This window comes from Mirounga leonina, unplaced genomic scaffold (genome assembly GCF_011800145.1).
Source record: "Mirounga leonina isolate KUSES-001 unplaced genomic scaffold, KU_Mleo_1.0 Mir_93, whole genome shotgun sequence".
Taxonomy (NCBI): Eukaryota; Metazoa; Chordata; class Mammalia; order Carnivora; family Phocidae; genus Mirounga; species Mirounga leonina.
The window spans coordinates 22,463,230-22,472,263 of NW_023270854.1; the positions used below are offsets into that span (position 1 = coordinate 22,463,230).

General features: G+C 38.2%; 1 pseudogene; it reads left to right on the forward strand.

Annotated features, from left to right (window-relative positions):
• The first annotated feature begins 666 nt into the window (after window positions 1-666).
• Window positions 667-8,614, forward strand: LOC118004730 (annotated as a pseudogene).
• Window positions 8,615-9,034: the final 420 nt, after the last annotated feature.

Here is a 9,034-nt window from a genome sequence, read left to right on the forward strand (position 1 = left end):
AACAAATTAAAAAAAAGAATGAAGCCCAAAGAGTAATAAAGATCAGAGTGAAAATAGAGACTAAAAAAACAACAGAAAAGATCATTGAAGTTAAGAGGCTGGTTCTTTGAATGAACAAACGAAACTGTCAAACCTTTAGCTAGACTCACCAAAGGAAAAAAGGTCTCAAAAGAAAAAAATGAAAGAGGAGTCACAACTATGACAGAAATCCAAAAAATAAGAGACTACTATGAACAATGATATGCCAACAAGTTGGACAACTTAGAAGAAATGAATAAATTCCTAGAAACTTACAATCTTCCGAGACTGAATCATAAAGAAATAGAAAAGCTGAAGAAACCAATTATTAGTAAGGAGATTGAATTAGTAATCAACAATCTCCGAACAGAAGTCTAGGACCAGACAGCTTCACTGGTGAATTCTACCAAACATTCAAAGAGGATTTAAAACCTATCCTTCTCAAACTTCTCCAAAAAATTGAAAAGTAGGGAAGGCTTCTAAATTTATTTTATGAGGCAAGCATTACCCTGACACCAAAACTGGACAAGGATGTATCTAATAACACAGATGCAAAAATCCTCAACAAAATATTAACAAACTAATTTCAGCAATATATTACAAGGATCATACATCATGATCAAGGGGATTCATTCCAGGGATGCAAGAATGGTTCAAGAGCTGTATATCAAGCAGCATGATACCCACAGTAACAAAATGAAAGATGAAAATCACATCACCGTTTCAGTAGGTGCAAAAAAAAAAAAAGGTATGACAAAATTCAACATCCTTTTATGATGGAAACTCTCTTAGAGGAGACGTACCACAACATAACAAAGGCCATATGTGACAAACCCACAGCTAATATCAACCTCAATGGTAAAAAACTGAAAGCCTTTCCTCTAAGATCGGGAACAAAAACAAGGACGCCCACTCTCACCCTTTTAATTCAACATAGTATTGGAAATCCTAGCCATAGGAATTAGACAAGAAATAGAAGGCACACAAATTGGAAAGGAAGAAGTAAAACTGTTAGCTATTTGTAGGTGATAGGACAGAATACATAGAAAACCCTAAACACTCCACCAAAAAAAAAAAAAAAAAAAAAAAAAACCTGTTAGGACTAATAAATGAAATCAGTAAAGTTGTAGGATACAAAATTAATACACTACAGGTGGGGAAGGATTGCTGGCAAGATCCCCAGGGAAGGCTCACACACCGGCCCCCAAGCAGTCAGCCTAGCTCATCCGGGATAAGGACGATACTCATCTTCAACAACCACAGAAAGCTGTGGCTCGGCAAGCTCGACCAGCCCTACTGGGAAGATATATAACAGCAAAACATCGGCGAGATGTTCCATTTGCTATCTAAGGGATGAAAACATTGGTAATTTCCTACAAGGAGTATTGTTAATTGGACAATCTGACAACAAACTGGTTTACAAACATTATACATTATATTTTGGCTTGTGTGTGGATTCTTCAGAAAATGAACTTGGCATTTTGGATCTAGTTCAAGTATTTGTGGAAACATTAGACCAGTGTTTTGAATATGTCTCTGAACTGGACTTAATTTTCCATGTAGACAAGGTTCACTATATTCTTTTTCTTTAAAGATCTATTTGAGAGAGAGAATGTGAGCAGGGGGAGGGGCAGGGGGAGAGAGAGAATCCTCAGCAGACTCCCCATTGAGTACAGAGCCCCACAAGGGGCTCGATTCCAGGACCCTGAGATCATGATGGAGCTGAAACCAAGAGTCTGACGCTTAACCAACTGAGCCACCCAGGTACCCCAAGGGTCACAATACTCTTCCAGAAATGGTGATGGAGACCAACTTGGATGCGATTGTTACACAAACTGATGCACAAAATAAACTGGAGAAATCCGAGGCTGGCTTAGAGGGAGCTCCAGCCCATGCTCTATCACCTGTAGAGAATATGAATCTTCCTGAGATCCCAAGAAATATTAACATTGGTGACATCAGTATAAAAGTGCCAAAGCGGGCGCCTGGGTGGCTCAGTTGGTTAAAAGTGCCAAAGCTGCCCTCTTTTAAATAAAAAATTAAAAAGGCCACTCCCAGGTAAAATCCCAAGGGAATGTCATATAAGTTTACCATGTAGTTGTTTACCAAAAATAGAGGCAGAGAGTCTTAACTTCTGCTCTTCGATTTAAGTCAGGGTACTACACAGACGTTGTGTAAAATCAATACAGAAGTTCAATGTTGCTTTTCTTGCTCAGTGATTTTGAAGAAATTGAGTAGTTCCAGTGTGATACTTCTTTTCTAAACTGCATTCCTATGCCCACTTTGGGTGGGCTTTGGCTACTACAGTATTTCAAAAGTGTTTGAGATATTTCCCTAAATTATGTATAATCCAAAATGTTGGTGTTTTGTATGGATCGTAAGTGCAGCATTCCACAATTCTGCTGTGTGTCACAATTGTTATTTAAAGAACCAAGAATGTATTGCATGAAAACATTATGACTTTTTCTCTTAGTTTAAATAAACTCCAAGGTAACTGGACTTCTAAAGCACCTTTTTGTTTGCCTGATATCTACTTTAGCAATAATTTTTATGACCCTCTGAGTCAACAAAGGAAAGTATATTTTATTACTGTTAAAAAATTAATACACAGGGCGCCTGGGTGACTCAGTCAGTTGAACATCTGACTCTTGATCTCAGCTCAAGTCTTATTCTCAGGGTCATAAGTGCAAGCTCCGCATTGGGTTCCACACTGGGCATGGAACTTACCTAATAATAATGATAATAATAAAAATCTGTTGCATTTTCATATACTAATAAACTATCAGAAAGAGAAATAGAGAAAACAATCCCATTTACAATTGCATCAAAAGAATAAAATACCTAGGAATAAATTTAACCCAAGAAAGATCTGTACATTGAAAACTTTAAGATACTGATAAAAGAAACTGAAGCTACAAATAGATACTTTAACAATATTATTTAATCCATGAGCATGGAATATCTATACTATTCAAAGTAATCAAAAGACCCAATGCAATCCCAATCAAAATTCCAGTAGCATTTTTCAGAAAAATAATTCTAAAATTTGTATAAAATCACAAAATACCCAGGACAGCCAAAACAATCATAAGAGCAGAGCAAGAGGTATCATGCTGATTTCAAACTAAACTACAAAGCTATAGTAATCAAAACAGCTGGTATTGGCACAAAAGCAGAACACAGATGCGTGCAACAGAATAGAGAGCCCAGCAATAGACCCATGCATATATGGTCAATTAATTTATGACAAGGAAGCCAAGAATATACAAGAGAGAGAGGACGTCTCTTCAATAAATGGTGTTAGGAAAATTGCACTGCTATGTGTAAAAGAATGAGACTGGATTCCTATAACTCATGATTAAAGGCTTGAATGTATGACCTGAAACCATTAAACTCCTTGAAGAAAACATAAGCTGTAAGCTCTTTGAGCTTAGTGGTTTTTCTTGGATCTGTCTCTAAAGGCAAGGAAAACAAGCAAAAATAAACAAGTGGGACTATATCAAGCTAAAAAAAACTTCTCCACAGCAAAGGAAACCATCAAAAACAACAAAAAAGGCAACCACCTGGATGGGAGACAGTATCTGTAAATCATAAACCTATTAATATCCAAAATATATTTAAAAATTCACATAACCCAACAAAACAAAAAAAACTGATTAAAAAATGGATCTGAATAGACATTGTTTTTCCAAAGATGACATACAGATAACCAAAAGGTACATGAAATAATGCTGAACATTACACTAATCATCAGGGAAATACAAATCCAAGCCACAATAAGATATCACCTTACACCTGTCAGAATGGCGATTATTAAAAAAACAAAAATAATAAATGTTGGTGAGGATGTGGAGGAAAGGGAAACTCGTGTGCTGTTGGTGGGAATGTAAATGGATGCAGCCACTATGGAAAACAATATGGAGATTCCTCAAAAAATAAATAGAAACACCAGAGGATCCAGCAATTCCACTACTGGGTACCTATTTGAAAAAAACGAAAACAGTAATTTAAAAAGATATATGCACCCTCACATTCAACTGCTACTTTATTTACAATAGCCAAGATATGGAAACAACCCAAATGTCCATTATTGGATGAAAGGATAAAAATGTAATGTATATATACACAGTGGAATACCACTCAGCCATAAAAAAGAATGAAATCCTACCATTTGTGACACCGTGGGTAGACCTTTAAGGTATCATGCTAAGTGGAATCAAGTCAGAGAAAGACAAATACCACATGATTTCACAAGTATGTGGAATCTAAAAAATAAAACAAACCAAAGCAAAACCCAGATTTATAAATACATAGACCTGATTGTGGCCAGAATAGAGGGGAGTTGGGGAGTGCAAAATGAGTGCAAGGGATCAAAAGTACAAACCTCCAGTTACAAAATAAGTCATGGAGATGCAATGTACAGCATGAGGAATGTAGTTAAGAATATTGTATCAACTTTGGATGATGACTAGTGATAACCAGACATTGTGGTGATCATTTTGCATCATATATAAATGTGAAATCACTATGTTGTACACCTGAAGCTAACACTGTATGTCAGTTATACCATATATACAATTACTTGTTGTATGTCAATAACAAGGCAGGACACTCTGCAGTACAATGAAAAAGTTTTTAAATTAAATCATTGTTTTTCTGTAAAAAAAAAAAATTATCCAACTGATGTGTAAACATTCACCGCCTATTTCTCTTAGTGCAACACTTTCAACTGTAGAATGCCAGTGTGGTGGCCGGTGCTCAGGTCTAGCACACTTTACTGCAGGGTTATACAGAAGAACAAGAGCTAATTGTCTGGGATTCCATTTACTGGAGTTCTAGTTCTCAGCTCTGCAGATCTTAACAGGAGGAATTAGCTACCAACTATATGAAGTGATTTTATAGGGTCAGTAGAGCATCTACTGACTACCAAAGAAGTCCCATTTACTACTTGATACCAGCAAGTCAAAAATTTTACAGCTTAATTCCTTCATCTTAATTTTATCCCTCTCAAATTTGTGGCACTTGTTTTGAGATTTAGGTCATTCTTGGCAGCAGGGTCATAGCCAGGAAAGGCATTGCCCAAGAGGGTAAGGTGCCCAGTTCTCAGGTAGTATAGACATAATTACAAACCTAAATAGGAAGAACATGACTTGAAAATAAACTTGGCATATTCTTTGGTTTATTGTTGACTCAGCTTAAGGTACTGCCAAAACCTAATTAAGGAGAGATTAAGTATTCTTTGAGCAGGTGTTATAACTTTAGTCCACTCTAATGGACTGCTCTATATTAAACCTTCAAGGAGTGCTTTCTCTGATCAACAATATGCTTAATGATAGCCAATTATTTCCTTTCTCCCCCCTCTACTCTTCTCAGCAAGTTTCTATGTACCATTGTTTTCTACATAAATGACTCCACAAAAAAAAGTCCAAGATTTTACTTCTCCTTAGAAACTTGAAAAACTAAACAGTGAGCATCCCTTTTCTGCATTCTTCCTCTCATACCAAGAGCAGCTATGTATTCTGTCCTTCAGCTTGTCTTTTAGAGCTTCATCAGTCTTGGCTGCATTACTAATATGAACTTTAGAAATACAGTGTAATATTGGTTTGTCAACTGCTGCCTTCTAGATACATTGCATTCAACTATAAACCCCCAAATCTTTATTTCTATAGGTTTATACGCTTTGCTGAACATAATATAAACTCAGCATTAAATCACGTTGAGGTTAAATTTGGTGTCAATGAAAGTAATTTACACAAACAAGATTCTTAACATATTAGTATTATATTGTGGGTAGCAAGGCATGCTAAGCCTTGATATATGTAGGGTAGGTGTGGGGACAAGGAGCTGGAAATAGAACCAGTGGTAGGGAAGAGCACTGGCTGGGTTTAAAGTGGCCTTCCCCCTAGGAATAGAAGGTAATTGATAGCATACTCCAAAAGGGTGGTGGGAGTTCCAAGCATCCCTAATGTTAATAAGGATCCCATCTGCTGGACACCAGGAGTCACCAGGCAAAGGCAATGCACAAAGTCAGGTGGGTGAAAGCCTCAGAGTTTGGGTGGTCCATTTAATTTGAAACAAGACCCCTTTCAGTGGCTGGAACTCAGGAAAACAGTATCCAGCTGCCAAATTACAGGGAATGTCAAGTGCTAGGCATGTTGACAAGATCCTAGTCAGTTGGGCTGGAGTTCAAGGAAAGCCTCCAAATCCAGCAGGGGAACTGAATTATGAAGCAGAAATAGAGATGAAACCCGTCAGAGAGACTGTCCCACACGGTTTCACACAGCAGGCTAAGACTAGATGGACGGACAGCTGCTCACTGCAGGGAAGCCAAGCTTATGAGCATAAGACTAATTTCAGAGTTAGGTGAGGTCGTTTCAGATATCACTCTGACTTAATCAAGATTGGCAAAGGAATCTGGTAGAATGGAGCCTAGGGGCTGAAGGCAAGGACCGTGCAGATGAATGGGGATATAGAAAACAGAAGAAGACCCTTAATCAGTAAGTGCTGGATTTTGTCTTAGCTGTAAAATTTAACTCTTGTTTCTCAACAGAGTCACTTGGGATTCTGAATTAACCAGTTTTCTGTCTATCCAATTAATTGTGAACCTGCCAGTTACTCTTACTCCATCCCTAGTGGACTTGAACTAAATAAAAGACTCATAACAGTTACTCAAATATTCTGTGTTTTCACCAGTGTGTAAAGAAAATGAGTGGGAAAACCTGGATCCAAAGCCCCTTTGTGAGAGGTGAGAATGACGAAATGGCAATATTTGACAACTGATGTGGTGATGTTTAAGGGGAATATCCCTCTATTCCCAAATCCATCTTCTCAACTGCCAGAATCTGCAATTTCACCATCAGGAGTTAGCTCCTTTGGAGTTCTTATCCTGGGATCTTATCCCATAGGCAATCACTGAAATATGGATTAATTTGCATGTGACTGTATTATCAGAGCTTTTCCTCCCAATATCAGGAATCTGGCAATAAGAGAGAACTAGGAATTTGGGGTCTTAAGGAAGCAGTATTGAAAGAAAACAAAAGATGTAGACAAGTAATGAGAAATGTTTCAGAGTTTACCTGGAAAACAAACTTACTCCCATAAGTAATAATTAAGAAAAGGGGGGGAAAGGACAAAGAGAGGCCAAGGGCCTGAAAACCAACCTTAGCTGCTCCATAATGTTCCTAGCGACTCTGAAAGCAGGTATCACACCTGAGGGTTTGGTGAGAAATTTTAAAGGATGTTAAAAAGGCTGTGATATACACTTAGACTCCTACTGATCTGGGCTTATGGAACAACTCAAATAACACCCTCAAAATAACAAAGTGAGGGGCACCTGGAGGGCTCAGTCAGTTGAGGGCCCCACTCTTGATTTCAGCTCAGGTCATGATCTCAGGGTCCTGAGATCCAGCCCCACATGGGTCTCCACAATCTGTGAGGAGTCTGTTTGAGATCCTCTCTTTCTCCCTCTGCCCCTCCCCCTGCTCTTGTGCCCTCTAAAATAAATCTTAAAAAATAAATAACAAAGTGACATTTCAAAAGGTATAATTTGTACTCGTTCCCCACTCCAAATATATATATTTTTTTCAAAGCCTTTCCTGCTTCTGCACTCTGGCCTAGGGCCAACCCTCATCTTTCAGTGTCAGAAATATAGCCCCTGCTTCCTGACTGGCCGTCCTCTTCCCTCTGGTTCTGCTGTTGAGCTGAAATATGCACATCTCATTGTGTCAGTCCTCTGACCCAATTGTGTAGAGAACTATCTTTTTTTTTTTTAATTTTATTTATTTGAGAGAGAGAGAGAGAGAGAGCGAGCATGGGGGAGGGGAGCAGAGAGAGAAGGAGAAGCAGACTTCCCGCTGAGCAGGGAGCCCGACTGAGGACTCGATCCCAGCACCCCAAGATCATGACCTGAGCTAAAGGCAGACACTTAACTGACTGAGCCACCCAGGCACCCCTAAAGTTGGAGTGTCTTAAACATATTTCATGAGGACTCTCTCCTCTGGTGCTTCTGACCCCTCTGACTTCTTCTCTCATCATTAAGGGCCTCATACTTTAGCCTGTAACACCAGCAAACTGTTTGTAGCTTCCTGCACACATCATGCCAAGTCTTGTACTCTCGAATCTACTGGAGCAACTAAACTCATAGAAATTAAGTATCACAATATCCTGAAAATGGACAAAAGACATGAAGAAGCAGGGGCCAACTTCCAGGCTCAAGTTGACATATCCGTTTCCCTTCTTGCTTAGAGATGGTCAGTTTCACTGTAAAGACTAAAAAATGCAGAGGCCATAAATGTCTTGGCATTATCAAGTATTTATGGAACACCCACAGAATACCAAGTTAAACATGCAAGATAATCACTCATTTATGAATTATATGAATTCAATTATATGTTTATAATTTGACATCTTTGAGTATCCTTAAACACTAAACAAAATAAAAAACTACAAAAATGATTTCTGGATTAATAAGATGAATCTTCGTTAATACTCCAAAAGGCTCATTCAGTACAAGGAATTGCAGAGCGCTATCTCCCAAGAAGAACCCCGAAGTGGTGATGTTCGACTCCTAAGTCTGACCTTCACATTTTCAGAGTGATTTAAGTGACCAGAGTGAATCCATATCAGGTCTGGACTCATTTACCAAGCTCCTAAGACTGATGTATAAAATCAGAAGGGCATTTTTTTTTTCATTAATAAGAAATAACTGCAAAAGCAACTATCAATTTTAAATGCCACCCAACACATTCTTGCCCAGGATGCAAAGTATAACCAAGATGCTGGCTTATTAATTCGTAATGAGAATCAAAACTGCTGAGACATCAAACAATTAAGTTCTCTGCCTACTACATGTTCTCCCTACAGGCATGTAGGGAGCAAATGAAGGAGTTTCTCAGGGAGAACGAAATCAAATAGAAAACAGTAACATGATTTGAATGTTTGATAACATCAACCTAAGATAATATGTTAAAAGGACTAAGTCCATTCTCAAGACCACAACATTGACTGGTCTGCCTAA